Source organism: Podarcis pityusensis (assembly GCF_964106645.2).
Source record: "Podarcis pityusensis genome assembly, chromosome: Z".
NCBI classification, from domain to species: domain Eukaryota; kingdom Metazoa; phylum Chordata; class Lepidosauria; order Squamata; family Lacertidae; genus Podarcis; species Podarcis pityusensis.
Window position 1 is genome coordinate 19590431 of NC_138044.1, and position 15940 is coordinate 19606370.

The 15940-nt window shown below is 44.8% G+C and overlaps 1 long non-coding RNA gene across 1 annotated transcript; it reads right to left on the reverse strand.

Annotated features, from left to right (window-relative positions):
* Nucleotides 1-278: 278 nt before the first annotated feature.
* Nucleotides 279-14703, reverse strand: LOC308468054. Its single transcript, XR_013981413.1, has 5 exons — nt 14669-14703; nt 14374-14491; nt 13401-13579; nt 9305-9341; nt 279-575 (listed from the first exon to the last, which is right to left on the reverse strand). It is a non-coding gene; the product is annotated as an uncharacterized lncRNA (long non-coding RNA).
* Between the last annotated feature and the right edge of the window lie 1237 nt (nt 14704-15940).

The window sequence follows — 15940 nt, forward strand, 5'->3', positions numbered from 1 at the left end:
GCACCAGCTATCCCTGCAAATATCGTATGCTCAGGTTGTATATATGAAATCTGCTCAATTCACTATATTATAGTTGCAATACCCTGCAGCGCCCCCTAGGCTTGGTGCTCAGTGTGGCAGAACCAGTCGCGCTGCCCTGCTCTGGTTCGCAGCTTAGTTATGCTGGCAACATGACCTGGAAGCTGTATGCCGGCTCCTTCGGCCAATAAAGCGAGATGAGCGCCACAACCCCAGAGTCGGCCACGACTGGACCTAATGGTCAGGGGTCCCTTTACCTTTTTAAGGAGAGCATGTGGACCCATCCTCAGGAGAGGTGGGGAAATTGACCTTCTGTGGGTGCTGGAGAGAATGGAACGTGAAATAAGATCTAGCCATTTGCAAAGCTATAATTTCAAAGCAAGCTGCTCTTGTAAATGATCATCCATTTCTCTCCCACTCAGAAGTCTTCAGTGTCATCTATCGCATAAGGAAGGAGAGACAACGCCAGTTCAGGAAAATTATCTGTGGGCAGGAACGGATGTTTTAGTGCCAGCAAAGAGCTACATCAGTCTTTACATTCTCAAGCTCAGTAAATTCTAGAAAGAGGAGAAAGGATAAGAGCATCATAAATGGTAGAGTTAGTAGAGTCCACCCAACTTCTGCTTGAAACCTCCAAGAAAGGAGAGTCCACCACATTCTGAAATGATTTGCACAGCAATGCCCTCAGATTTTTAAAAAAATCATATGTGCGTGTGTAACCACAATTTATGTAATATTGGAGGAAATTCAAAAGAGGTCAGATGCCATTCTTCTACTGTTGGCAATTGTTGTTGTTTCCACAACGACAGAAGTTATTGGAATATGCAGAAATAGAGAAATTAACAGGTAAAATTTGACAACAGGGTGATGAAACGTTTCAGAAAGAATGGGAAAAATTTATGGCATATATAGGAAAAATAAGGTGAAATAGCGAAACCAGCAGAAATGAAAAAACCCCCTCATAATGTGAAATACAAAGAAAATTATTAGATAACAAATATAATAAGAAGCAAAATGTATAATGTGAGTAATGTAAGTAATAGTGGTTGTAAATGAATGCAGACAGACAACAAGAATTGTATATATAGAAGGATTTATTTGTTTTTGGACATATCATGGGCAAATATAGAAGAAGAACAGAAATAGATAAAATGGATGACCACAATGTGAAAAAATTTAGATATGATATAAAAAAACCAGAAGACGGAAGGAGGGAAGTCAGCTCTTAAGAGCATGTATAAATGTAAAATGTAAAACAACATTTATATGTGGAGTATGTAACTTAAAAACCAATAAAAATCATTATAAAAGAACAAAAAAACAAAAGAGGTCAGATGGCCACCTGTAGTAGTAGTAGTAGTAGTAACAACATCATCATCATCAACAACAAATTTCTTATACCCCGCCCATCTGACTGAGTTGCCCTAGCCACTCTGGGCAACTGTCAGGGATTAATTAACTGCATTGCAAGAAGGTTGAGCTAAAGAATCCTTGAGGTCTGTTCTAGCCAGGGGCAGTGCCTCCCATTTTGCTTCACCATCCATCCTTATGTGTGGTATGGTGGCAACCATGAAGCTCCAGTAGCAGTGCTGGCTGCAGGCAAGATCTCATGTTGCAATACCTCATGCACTCCCCAAGTGCCGCTCCTCTGCTAGCAGCAGGGCGGGGCAGGGCCCGGAGGGGGCACTACCTCAGACTCCTGCCACTCAACGTGGCTGCCTCATCTCGCTTCATGGGTTGGATGACCCTGCTTCTAGCTCTATAGTTCTATAATTCTATTATGCCACAAAGGTTTTCCAACAGAGGTCGGTTGATAACCTGTCAAACATTCTTTAGTTCAGACTGTCCTGGATTCACAGAAGTAGTCCCAGTTTCTGAATTTGATACCAGAATGTCCTGCTTTTCCTTAAAGTTAAAGGGACCCCTGACCATTAGGTCCAGTTGTGACCGACTCTGGGGTTGTGGCACTCATCTTGCTTTATTGGCCGAGGGAGCTGACGTACAGCTTCTGGGTCATGTGGCCAGCCTGATTAAGCTGCTTCTGGCGAACCAGAGCAGTGCACAGAAACGCTGTTTACCTTCCCGTTGGAGCGGTACCTATTTATCTACTTGCACTTTGATGTGCTTTCAAACTGCTAGGTGGGCAGAAGCTGGGACCGAGCAACGGGAGCTCACCCCGTCGCGGGGATTCAAACCACCGACCTTCTGATTGGCAAGCCCTAGGCTCTGTGGTTTAACTCACAGCACCACCTGCATCCCTGATTTTCCTTAGGATGTCCCTATTTTCTTGGAGAAATGTTGGAAGGTATGGAGTTAGGCAACCCCTAAGTCAAGGAAATAAGTAACTATACAACCTTTAGAAGACATCTGAAGGCAGCCCCTGTATAGGGAAGTTTTTTATGCTTAATGTTTTATTATGCTTTTATATAAACTGGAAGCCACCCAGAGTGGCTAGGGCAACCCAGTCAGGTGGGCAGAGTATAAATAATAAAAATGATGATGACCAACCTGTCCATATCCTTCTTCAATTGGGGTGCCCAGAACTGGACACAGGACTCCAGGTGGGGTCTGACCCTGGCAAAATAAAGTGGTGCTATGACTTCCCTAGATCTGGACTCTTTAAATGCACTTCTGTTGATGCAGCCTAGAACTGCATGAACCTTTTTTTTGCTGCTGCCTCACCCTGTTGACTCATGTTAAGCTGTGGTCTACTAAGACCCCTAGATCCTTATCACATGTACTGCTGGCAAGCCAGGTGTCCCCCATCCTATATTTGAGCACTTATTCCATGTGAATCCTCCTTTGTCCCCAGTCAGTGTGGATCTCCTTTGAGATAAACGCAGAAGGGCTTGATGGTACATTTGCTTCTAGTTATTTGGACATACCAGCCTTCCAAAGCCCTGGGCAATGTGTAATACTTCAGACAATTACATTTTATTTAATAAGGAGCAGTGGACAAGATAAGCGAACAACCCTCTTCTTCGAAGCCTTTAACAACTTGGGAAATTTCCAATATATATTCAAATTGCTCCAGCCACCCGTTCTGCACTCAAGACATCCTTATCACTTCCAGCTGTCAGTGGGGATATAGGTGGCAGGCGATGCGAGGATGGGCCTCTGGGACAGACGACTCCTTTGATCTTCATGGCACCAAATATTAGTGGTGGGAATGGGCTACATGACATGAACTTGTTTCCAAGAAAAATGAATACTGAGCAGCATCAGCAGAAAATCATTTCTCCTGCAAGACTCATCACTCTGGGCCACAAATCCACAACTGACCAAGCACATCCCAGATTTTGAAGGTGAAAGGGACTCCTGGGTCAGCTTCTTATGTATACTGTAGTTCCCAAACTTTTTTTGGTTCCATCAACTAGTGGTGATTTAGTGCTTAGACTGTTGGCCTAGGACCTGGGAGAGATTAGGATTCAGATCCACAGCCAGCCACAAAGCTCACTGGGTGACCTTGGGCCAGTCACAGGGTTGTTGTGAAGGTAAAACCAGAAAGAAGAAGAAACATGAACACCAACTTGAGCATCTGGGAGGAAAAGGTGGGATATAAATGTAATAAAGTAATAAAGAAACAAACAAGCAAGCAAACTTATCCCCAGTGCCCCCTACCCTATACAAAGTAGTAGTCAGTGGTTTGCACAACCCACTATAGAAGGTAATATAATACAATAAAATTCAAAAGAGCAGCCATTGATTGCACATTTATTTACAATCCGATTAAAACTATTGAGTTTAATTAATTCAACCTAATTGATTAACCTGATCTGGTGATAGCAGCTTCCAAAAGTCTGGGAGACATTTACACCTCCAACACCCTGTTGCCTTTTAGTGCCCCCCCCCCAATAATCCTATAGCCACCCCCCAGTGTGGTACTATCCATTTTGGGCACCACTGGAAGGAGTGCAGAGGAAGGTGAGCAAAATGAACAAGAGCCTGGAAAGCAAGTCTTGGGTGGAACGGTTGAGGGAGCTAAGATGTTTAGAGAAGAGAAGACTGAAAGGTGTTATGAGAGCCATCTCCAAATATCTGAAGGGCTGCCAGGTGGAAGATGGAGCCAGCATGTTTTCTGCTGCTACAGAGGGCAGGACCTGAACCAATGGATTAAAAATGATAAGAAAGGAGATTCTGACTCAACATCAGGATGAATGTCGGAGAATTCAGGACAGTCAAAGGAAAGTCCTTCTTCACGCAGCACAGAATTAAACTATGGAACTCCCTGATTCAGCATAATGCGATCATCATGTAATCAAATCCAGCAGGATTGCCTGGATTGATGTTTAAAGAGGTGGGGGGGGGGGGAGGCACCAAAACTGCAGATGGGAGAAAGAATCCACAATGAACAGGAAGCAAACAATGTACAAGAAAGGTAAGCGAGGTGTGAGAAGAGTAGTTTCATGGGGTGTATTGTGGGCATAAAATGAAGTACAGTCTGGTTGGTTTGTTCTTTAAATTAGGTGGCTAATCTTTATAACAACCTCAATGTTGCCTTTATATCCCATAGTAAACTATATTTCTTTAAGGGTAGTAGCAGCACTGATGAATAGCAATCTTGTTTCAGCTTTCAGATATTTTTTTTTGTGGCTAAGTTTTTTAAAGTGTAAATTACTGATGACATGCCATTTCTATAAGATTTGTTTCAAATCATGTACTTTAATTGATAGTTTTTCGGGGGGGGGCAGCAAGCTGCATATTTTGTAAGCCAATTTCAGTGAAGGGTGCATGTGGTACAGAAATGTCTCACATGCACAAACACTGACAGTGTATATATGTGTGTGCTTACCTAGAGCATATATGCACATGCACACTCCTCCAATATGTGTTGTCATGTGTGTGTATATATGTATATTTACACACATCCTATATCTTTCTCACACCAAAAGTTTTTCTCCCAAGCTAGTGAGAACGTGGTGCATTGGTGTTCCTGCTAGGAAATAATGAATTCTCTCTTTAAAGGAGTGAATTAAACCATAAATACATAGAAGTGTGTGGGGGGGGGGACTATGGAACTCCCTCTCACAGGAGGAATTGATGGCCGCCAATTTGGATGGCTTCAAAAGAGGATTCTCCAAATTCATGGAGGAAATGGCTATCAATGGCTACTAGCCACAATGGCTGTACTCTGCCTCCACAACTGGAGAGAATAATGCTTCTGAACCAGTTGCATGGTATCTTGCGTTTGAGTTTCCCATAAGCATCTTTTTGGCTCCTGTGAGAATGGGCTGCTGAACTAGATGGTCCATTGGCTTGATCCGGGAGGCTCAACTTATTTTCTTACATTCTTATGTTACAACTCTACAATTCTATCATTCTATAAATGGGTCCCTCTGAAGGGTCTGGGTGACCTTTGGGTCCTCAATCTTTCCTGATAGTGGCTTCTCCTCCCCCCTGTCCTCTGCTGCTCATAAGAAGAGCCTGCTGGATTAGACCAATGGCCCATCTAGTCCCATCCTGTTCTCACAGTGGCCAACCAGATATCTCAATGGGACTCCCACAAGCAGGACTCTAGTGCAAGTATACCCTCCCCTTCCATGGTTTCCAGCATTCAGAAGCATTGCAGAGCATAGTGCTTGTGGCTAGGAGTAAAATCTTCTTTTAAAGCCATCCAGATTGGCGGCCACCACTGCCTCCTGTGGGAGTGAGTTCCACAGTTTAACTATGCACTGCATCAAAAAGAACTATCTGAAATACCCTAAATCTATATCTGAGAAGAGCTGAGTAGGGGGCTAAACTGTGCGAGAACATGGTACATCTCTAATTTGAATAAATGACCCCCACCCAACCAGAGAAATCTAGCTTGGCACATCTGTCCTGTCATGTAAATACTGGAGGCTTTGATCTGAATACCAGTCGCAAAGTCTGCTCCTGCCACTTAGCCGGTCATACAACACAGGCAATTAGCTAACAGCGTCTCAGTAAATATTTCATACTTTATAGCAAAAGGCTGTTTAATTTTTCATTCTTTTAAACCAGCTTATGAATGATTTATGGTAAGGATCTCTCCCTTTAATTTTTTTTGGGGCAAGCTGAATGGACATTGGCATGAAAAGATCCCTACTAAACTGGGGTGCCAACTTGAATAAAATATTGTGGGGAGGGGGGGGGAGGTAAGCTCCGCTGTGCATAATCAAACACAAGACGCTGTTCACATACACCTTTTGAATAGCAATGCCCATAAACTTTTTTTGGGGGGGCAGCTCCCTCAACTATTTTAGGGGGGGGCAAAGGGACCTTGGTCCCTAAAAGTTTGCTTCTATGCTAGTAAATCAGATCTAGGTATCTGTCCAAACGACTGTCCTCTATGTGTGCCTGCTGCAACTTTCTCTGGTGGATAATAGGCAGGTGTGTTTAGCAGATCTGCCAGCCAGGTGGGGTGCATGTTGCTATGTGCTGCCTGCTAATATCTCATAGAATCAAAGGGCTGGAATTGGAGTTGGAAGAGGTCCCCAAGAGTCATCTAGTCAAACCCCTGCAATGCAACAGCTTTGCAACAGCTGCTGCTTCCTGCACACCCTCCTTTTACTTCCAGGCTTATTTTATTTCTGTAACTGTTCAAAACATTTTCATGAATCATAGCTCAATAACCCCTGACATTCAACTTCTGGTTAAAAAACTTCTAAGGAAGGAGAGCCCCCTATTTTAAAAAAACCTCCAGTGAGTCAGCTTTCTGACAACAAGAGCTGTCCAAGAGTCAAAGGGCGTACCTAGGGTCCCTTACACCCTTGGCCAGGAGCTGCATTGGCAACCTCCCCCCCCCCAAAAAAAAAACTTGCTGTGACAGTGGCAGTGTAGAGCCACACACATGTCATACACAGAAGAAATGAAAAGCAATGCAAAGAAAGAGGCCCTGCTTTACTGCTAGAGCCGTTTCACTTTTGAGAAGCAATATCGCCATTAGAAACCCCTTAAATAATCAGCCAGCACAGGAATCAGCAGCCAAAGTCCCACCAGTAAAACTTGCAAACCACAACAGGTTTCACACTGAGAGACTGTTTGAAGCACCCCAGAAGATACCATCTGTTGTCACCTGCAAAGTTAGTGATTTAAGGGGTACAAATCAGCCAGATCCACCTTCCTGCTCTCCCCACCCCCACAAAAGGGAAGCAATACTGTACCATTTAACCACAGAAGGACTGAGCTTGCTGCGTGAAAGGGCATTGCGGGATCCAACCACAATGGAAATTATCTGGTTCTCCCTTCAGCACATCAAAAGCTTTCCTGGGGAGCAGGGCTGAAAGGGAAGGCCAGAAGCTGAACAGCTGATAAGAGCTTCCTTTTGCTTTTGTGGTCAGTCAGGAGCAGTGGGGAAGAGCCAGGATGCTGCCCTCTTGGCTATCCCTCCAGCAGCCCGCTTCCCTCACCGCCAGTTACCTATGGGTGGCTACAGAACATGCCACCCAGGAGTTGGCAGCCCAGTGCCCCCTGGGGCTGCACGCTTGGTAGAGGCCAACCTCACCAACCCCCCAGGACCACCTCTGCCAAGAGTGGAATAGATTCCCTCAGAAGGTGGTGGGCTCTGCTGCACTGCAAGGGGTTGGCTTACATAATTCTTGGGTCCCTTCCAACTCTATGATTTGGCAATTCTGTGATTCTCCCTCACCCAATATAATAACAAAATAATTGGTGAGAAAACAGACCCATGGCTGGAGATCTGGCATGTTGGGTCAAACCAAAATTCAGCTTTTGTGTCTGCCCTGAAATTCATTACCAAGGGATTCCATTGTTTAAAAAGCAGTTGAAATTTATTGATGCCTTTTTTTCTTTTTTTGCATTTTCCAAAACAGGAACAGAGAGCATATCTAACCCCCTCCCCTCCCCTCCCCCTGTCCCACTTACAACCATACCAAAAACAGCATATCTACATATCTGTACCATATGACTTCCCTTCCAACCTTTTCCTGGTTCCTTTGCTTTTCTACTACTCTGTGTAATCCACATCTTTTTAATCATCCAATTTGTTATCTATTAAGTACTCTATCTGTTTCATCTCTGCTGGATTTACACGAGACCTGCTTTATTGATGCAACTTAAGGTAGGACAATTAAGTGTTGACATGCCAAATAGAGTAATTATTTTTAAAAAAAAAACAACAAATCCCAGGTTTCCTTCCTAAGACCTAACTAAATTCCTGCATTGACTGAGAGGTGAGATCATAACCAACTTCAAATCAGATATTTGAAGGGCCATCAGGTGGAAGATGGAGCAAGCTTGCTTTCTGATGCTCCAGAGAAGAGGACCAGAACTGATGGATTCAAATTGGAAGAAATGAGATTCCAACTAAACATTAGGAAGAACTTCCTGATGGTAAGAGCTATTCAACAGTGGAAACGGGCTCCTTTGGAAGATGGGAGGGTTTCCTTCAATGGAGGTTTTGAAAGAGAGGTTGGGTGGACATCTGGCAGGGGTTTTTTAGCTGTGACTCCTGCATTGCAAATGGGTTGGACTAAATGACTCTTGATGGCCTCTTCCATCTCTACAATTTGCTGATTCCAGCGCCATCCATTACTGAGAATGCTGTGTGTGCGTGCAGACTGAATTAGAAATTAGAATCTAAATACAAACATTCGCAAACAAATCCCCCTTTCATTCCAGAGCTCTATTCACATGATAAGTTAAAAGTGTTCTATTAATGAATTGTATAATAACATCTGAGTGCCGAGGCTGTTGCCTCAATCTGCCCATTTATTCTCTCCTGGTATCAAATTCCACTGACGTCTCACCCTCCTCCACATGTCCAGCTTCCGAGAGAGTGCTATCTTCATTAGCAGAGAGAAACTGATATCGTCCATTAACTGACCCCCTTCCTCTGCAGTGACCCCCTCTTAACAAATTTGCACGCCCCGGGGGAATGTGACACTCTGTGCCCAGGCCCACATGGAAGTCGTCTACCATGACAAACAGGTGCTGCATGTGTGTGTGTGTGTGTGTGTGTGTGTGTTTTTATTCTTTGGGGGGGGGGGAGAACCAGTTTCCATATGCAGTATTGGTGGAAGATCGTTTTCTACCTGAAGACTGTGGGAGGAAAAATATATGAATCCCTGTGGACCTATGTGTGTGGGTGAACAAAAAAAGAATTTGCTGGGTGCCTGGATTCAAAATGCAGGACTTGTACACAAGAGCGTTCCAGTAGCAGAGTATTAAACTCACAAAAATAAGCAGCACAGTGAATATAGGTTGTCAAATCTTTTTTATCCCATTTACAATGCACCTTTCTTTCTACCCCATTTGCAAGGAACAGACCACACACTGCAAAGTAAGTTAGAAATGCTTTACTTACAGATTCATAGGTTTGATAAATGTGTTGTTCCATGCAGCTGCAAAGAGAAACACAGACAGAATATTTTTGGGTAGAAAGTACTGTATATAATTCCAAACACATGCTGAAAACTCAAGAGCAAGCTTACACATGTCCTTCATTACATGATGCAGAGAAAGAGAAAGTTGAAGATTCACTTCCTTGGGAGCATGACCTGAGTCTGTCTAGCAATAGAACTCTGTGGTCCTTAACCATTTCATGCAGTCATGCACAGTTATGCAATCTCCCACAAAATTGAGAGGGGTGCTAATTTCAGGACTTTAAGAGCCTGAAAGATAATTGAAAGAAGGATGTCATTGAATTATAGATGGCAGGGAAAGAGAAGGCTTTGGAGAGGAGTTACGGGGCAAAGGGAGTGAATATTTTGACGGGAGAGATTAAGGGTCCAGGCGTGTGTGCTTGTGCTTCCAAAAACTTGGAAGAGGATGGTTCCAGGAAGCAAATATTCACAAACAGAATCAGAACTAAGAAAATTAATTTCAATAGGGATGAATGAAAGGTTCCTGCTTAGGCAGGAATAACTAGATACAGAAATATAGAATTGGGGGGAGGGCATGTGGTTTGACGGAAGTCCATGCAAAAAGGATTGAGCTGTCTTAGGAGCCCACAAGCTTAACATATGTCCACAGTGTGATGCAGCCGCAAAAACAGCTAATGCAATTCTAGGCTGCATCAAGAGAAGCCAAATGTCTAGATCAAGAGAAGTGACAGTACCACTCTATTCTGCCTCAGTCAGACCCCACCTGGAGTCCTGTGTCCAGTTCTGGGACTAGGGGTTGGAAAACCAAGCCTTGTGAGGAATGACTGAGGGAGTTGGGCATGTTTAGCCAGGAGAAGATGAGACTGAGAGGAGATACGATAGCTATCTTCAGATATATAAAGAGCTATCCCATGGAAGATGGAGCAAGCTTGTTTTCTCTTGCTCTGGAGGATAGGACCTGAACTTCAAGTTACAAGAAAGGAGATTCCAACTAAACATCAGGAAGAACTTTCTGACACTAAGAGCTGTTTGCAGTGGGACAGACTCCCTGGGAAGCTGTTGGAATCTCCTTCCTTGAAGTTTTTTAAAGAGAGGTTCAGTGGCCAGGGAGCCCTTTAGTTCTGATTCCTGCAGTGCAGGAGGCTGTAGCAAATGACCCTTCGTGGTTCGTTCTGACTCTACAGTTATATGATTCTATTGTGATTGTGTTTCTGCAGGACATATTTGCAATATACAAACTCCCCCTTACACACACACACACACTCAAGCAGCTTGAAAAATTAACCTATTAAATACAACTCTGGGGAGTACAAAGATCTGAAGACCCGTTAAAAAAATGAAAAGGGCCTTTTGTTCAGCTGCCTTCTGCCCTGCTGTTGCATTTTTTTTTTATTAAATATTTTATTAAGGATTTTCTTGTTTTACAGAAGTGTAGTGCCTCGTTTTTTTTTTCTTCCATGTAACATTTTTACAAATCCGTAATGTTGAGGCATTAGGGGGAGAAGAAAAAAGAAAAAGAAAAAAGAAAGGGGGGTGGAGAGAGGGAAGATGGATAGGGGTGGGGTCGGGTGGCGGTGTTTCTATTATGTTTAATGTATGTAGAGTTTGGTGTAATTGTAGCAGGCAAGAAGGGAGACTCAACAAAGGAGGAAAAGGCTTCTCATGAACAATGAAATGAAAGCAGTCTAAAATTCTACAGTATTTTAGCATTCCGGGACTGTCATGTATTCTAGGATTCAACTGGAGATTAAGGGGCTGGCTAGGAAGAATTTCCCACAAGACCTGTGGAGGGAGGGAGGGAATGGGCAACCATTGGAAGGCCTTGCAGGGCGCAAGTGTCACCCGGGAGTATCATGTGCTGGGCTGGTGGTAGCTGGGGAATCACAAAATACTGCCAGCTCAAAAATTCTGAAACCATTACCATACTCTGAACTTCAAACCCGTTTCAGACAATGTATTGGTAAATTGCTTGGCCTTAATCTGAAGAAACTGGTGTGGCTGCAGAAGGATCTTACAGATGAGCTGAGATTTAAAAAGGCCATGTATAAGAAATGGAAGAAAAGTGAAATCAAGAAGGAAGAGTATACACCAGGAACCAACAGTTGCATGCTGAAGGTCATGCAGGGCCAAGCTCAGAAATAGTTCAGGATTGCAAGAGAGGTCTAAAATAGTAATAATAATAATAATAATAATAATAATAATAATAATGGTTTCTTTAGTGGGGTGGGAGAGCTGGGGGTAAAATCACATCTAGAATCCAATGTGCCCCTTTGGTTTTAGATAGTACATGGGTAAAGGTAAAGGTAAAGGTACCCCTGCCCGTATGGGACAGTCGTGTCCGACTCTGGGGTTGTGCGCCCATCTCGCTTAAGAGGCCGGGGGCCAGCGCTGTCCGAAGACACTTCCAGGTCACGTGGCCAGCGTGATGAAGCTGCTCTGGCGAGCCTGCAGCAGCGCAGCGCACGGAAACGCCGTTTACCTTCCCGCTATAAAGCGGTACCTATTTATCTACTTGCACTTAAGGGTGCTTTCGAACTGCTAGGTGGGCAGGAGCTGGGACCGAACGATGGGAGCTCACCCCGCCACGGGGATTCGAACCGCGATCTTACGATCGGCAAGTCCTAGGCGCGTTTTATCCACAGCGCCACCCGCGTCCCTAGTACATGGGTAGACGAGTCTAAAAAGGCCGGAACACAAATTTTCACAGCCCTCTAGCAGCTATGGTGGCTTATTTACGAGAAGTAATGTATTTAGTATTAACTCTGAAAGTGTATGCTCAATTCTGACCAATTTTAGCCTCCTGGAGCATCAGGATACCCCCCACCCCAATCATAGAACCACAGAAACATGGAATTGTAGAGCTGGAAGGGACCCAAAGGGGACCTAGTCCCTCCCCACTGCAGATATGACCATAAAACCTTTATCCGCCCCCCTCCATTTGATTTAACAGCATCAAACATGAAAGAAAAGAAAATGCTCAGTGTACTTCACGTTTCAGAGACAGAAACATCCCTCCCACTGTATAGAGGTCTCATGATTCACACTGTCATTAAAGAAAAATATATATAGATAAACTGTCTCATCTGGGCCTGCGTGTTACATATAATCGAGTGCAAGAAGTATCAGCCACAGTAAGAAATGTACTGTCTAAACAATACATGGAAAATGATGTGTGCCTGCCCAAAACGTGGTCAAGTAATAATAATAATAATTCTGCAGACAGAATCATAGAATTGAAGAGCTGGAAGGATAATCAAGTCCAGCCCCTTGCAATGCAGGAATACGTATGCAGCTGTCCCATACAGGGATTGAACCTGCAAACTTGGCTTTATCAGCACTATGCAGCAGTGCACATTGGGCACATATGTGCCAGCTGTAAAACACACACACACACACACACACACACACACAGAGGGAGAAAGTGCTGATCTCAGGGCGACAGGGACCCCAGCACCATGTGCCCCTTATCACAGCACCAGGATGACCCCACAGTTGGGTCCCTACCCGCTCACCCCCGCCCTCCACCAGCCCAGGAGGCAGAGCCAGCTCCTGCGCTTGCCATTGGCCGCTCCCTAGTCCCCCCCCCCCCCGCCCGGCAGTGCTCGGATACTGTCCTGGCACCTGCAGGCCCCTTTTCTAAGGTTGGAAGGCAGGGGGAGCATCCCTGGGTGGGGAGTGCGAGCCCCGCACCAACCCCCGGAAGGAAAGAGAAGGCCTGGGAGAAGGCAGCCGCAGCAGATTCTGGGGCTGCAGGTTCAACGCCCTGGGCTGGGGGAAGCAGGAGGCTGGGAGGGCCAAGCCCCCGAGGGGAAGGGGAAGGGGCCGAGGCAAGCCGGGCAATGAAGCCATGGCGGAGGAGCTGCCTGGACTCAGCCCTGCCCTGCAGGCAGGCATCACGGAGCAGCTCAGTCACAGCCGCTGGGCTTTTGCCTCCGGTTCTCAACCCCCTGCCAGGGTCTGGAAGAGCAGAGGGGCAGCTGCAGTAGCAGGAGACACAGCCTAGGGGGGCGGGGCGGGGCGTGCAGCTTAGGATATGCAGTGCCACACCATTACTGATCAGGAGGAACCCCTGCTTACCAGAGTCTGGCTGCTGTCCAATCACCTGGCGCGCCGGCGGCTGGAAAAGTGGGGAGGCGGGGACGTCGAAGCTCAACGATTTGTTGCTGCTTCTGTTTCTGGCAGTCGTTAACTGGGGAGGGGGTGATGCTGGATGTTGGGACTCCTGCTGCCACTAGCGACGCTCCTTTGGTACTTAGCTAGGGCCACCAAAAAAAAAAAAAAAAAAAAAAGGTCTCAAGGACTGCATGCCGCCCGCGGGCCATATGTTGGACCACCCAGATCTAACGGGATTTGCATTCTGAGCTAATAATGTGGCAACTCCTTTTGCAACAAATCCAGGCAAAGGTCGGCCAGATGCCCGTCCAATTCCTGAGGTCTGCTCACTGGCTGCATTACATTCCAGGGCTCCCATGGTTTTAATGTTTCATTTGCATCTTGCTCACATCTCATCACTGTTCTGGGAAATCTAAAATGCATCTTTAAAAACCGAGTTACAATAATTTTTGCATATTAGATACCATCATTGGCATATTAAAAACAGTTCTGCATGGAAAACAGTTGGAAGGCAATCTCTCTGGGACCATGCTAGAGTGCATTGAGCAGGCAATGGGAAGGAAATGGTGAGACTCCCAATTATGGAAACAACCAGAGTGGGCAATTTTCTGGGTCTTCCCAATGAAAAAGCATCCATCTCAAAGCATGCAGCAAATTTTTATAGGATAGGCTGAAGCAATGGAAGTCTAGTGTCCAGATTAAGGGAAGTGATACAAATAACACAGCAAAACAATTACCAGTAATATTCATATTATTTATTGTTTATTTATTTCATAAAATTTACGCACCTCTTGATTGCAAAAACCTCAAAGCAGTTTGAAAAACGATAAAACAATAAAATCGAGAAATATTCACACCCATAATTTAAAATGGACATAAGTTAAAATATTAAAATAGATTAAAATGTTTATTTTTATTATTTACATTTATAGCTCACCTTTTCCTCCAAGGACCTCAAGGTCATACATGTGGTTCTGGATGCCTCTTGGTAATCCCTTCCAACTCTCCAATTCTATGATTCAATGATGACTATCTTGCAGCAGAGATGGTGTCATCTGCAATGCAAAAAAAAAAAAAAAGGGGGGGGGTCACCTTGACACTGCAGAATTGAAACTAGCTCCCATCTGGATCTGATACTGATTCAGCAATTTCGCAAAAGGTTTTGTGTTTAAAAAATGAAACATTCAAGTTTTCCCCGCTAAATATTTAAGGCATACATGAGGCTAAAGCACCTGAAGAATGGTCTGTATCTGGTCGCTATAAGTGAAGCAGAATTGGGGGCTGCAGAGAAAATGATGAGACCACGCTTATAGAGATATAAGAATGTAAAAAAAAAAAAAAGCCTGCATGGGTGGGGGTTGGACTAGATGACCCTTGGGGCCCTTCCAACCCAACTGTTCTATGATTCTATGGAACCTGGAATAACGAATGCAACTTTGTGCCTCAGGACTATAAACGCCAATATACAAAACATTGCCATGGAGCCATCCAGTGTTGCTAGTGTATCTAGTCTCAGTGAAAAACATAGTAATAGGGGCCTCCCCCCCTGTTGATTGACCTCTTAGGAAATGGCATTGATGAGGCCTTCTGAGGCTGGTTGCTATGGTGGTTGTCAATCACCCATGTGGGTGCTTAGTAGTGCCAGAGCCGCAGGTGAAACAAATACCCTTCATTGTCCTTGCTTCGGATCCTTTTCTCATGCAAATGTCCATTATGATCATGAAGAAAGACAAAAGCAGGCTTGCCTCCAAGAACAGAGCACACGGTTTCAGGTTCTGCAGACGGTATCAGCTGGGAAGGGTCCCTAATGAGCACTACAGAGAAAAAATAATGGCACCATCCCTAGAAGAATGCAGGTGCATTCCAGTTTGTGAGACACACACACACACACACACACACACACACACACACTCACTCACACTCACACAATTTTTTCCCCAACAAGCAGAAAGACATTCGGTTTTGCTTTTTCTTTCCCCAGTGTTACCTTAGGCTCTCTTGAAGCCTTATAAATATTCAATCCCTGCTTGTGGAAGTACCATTTGGGCAATCTTCCATTACTGGCCCTCTGTTAAGCATCATAGGATTGTAGAAATGGAAGGGACTCCCCAGGCTCATCTAGTCCAACCCCGTCAAGTGAGAGACTATGCACTCAGCATGGGTAGGGAAGAACCAGCCCCATCATAGAACTTCAGCTTCCACTCCATCTCAAACCCCAGCAAGAGAAGCAAGACAGGTTCTGCAGAGTGATGTTGCTGTGGCTTCATGCCATTTACCATTAAGGTCCTTGGGCAAACCTCTGTCATTCCCAGGATCAGTCCATTAGCAATGACAGTGAATAAGAGACAGTTGGAAATCCTAAACTCATGCAGAGTCTGGTTATGGTTCCTGTGTTGTAGTGGGCTGAACTGGATGACCTTTAGAAGACCTTGCACCCCTACAACTGCTGCGGTCCGTTGCACAGTGAATAATTCTTTAAACCACATGGATTCTGGTTGGGCTTC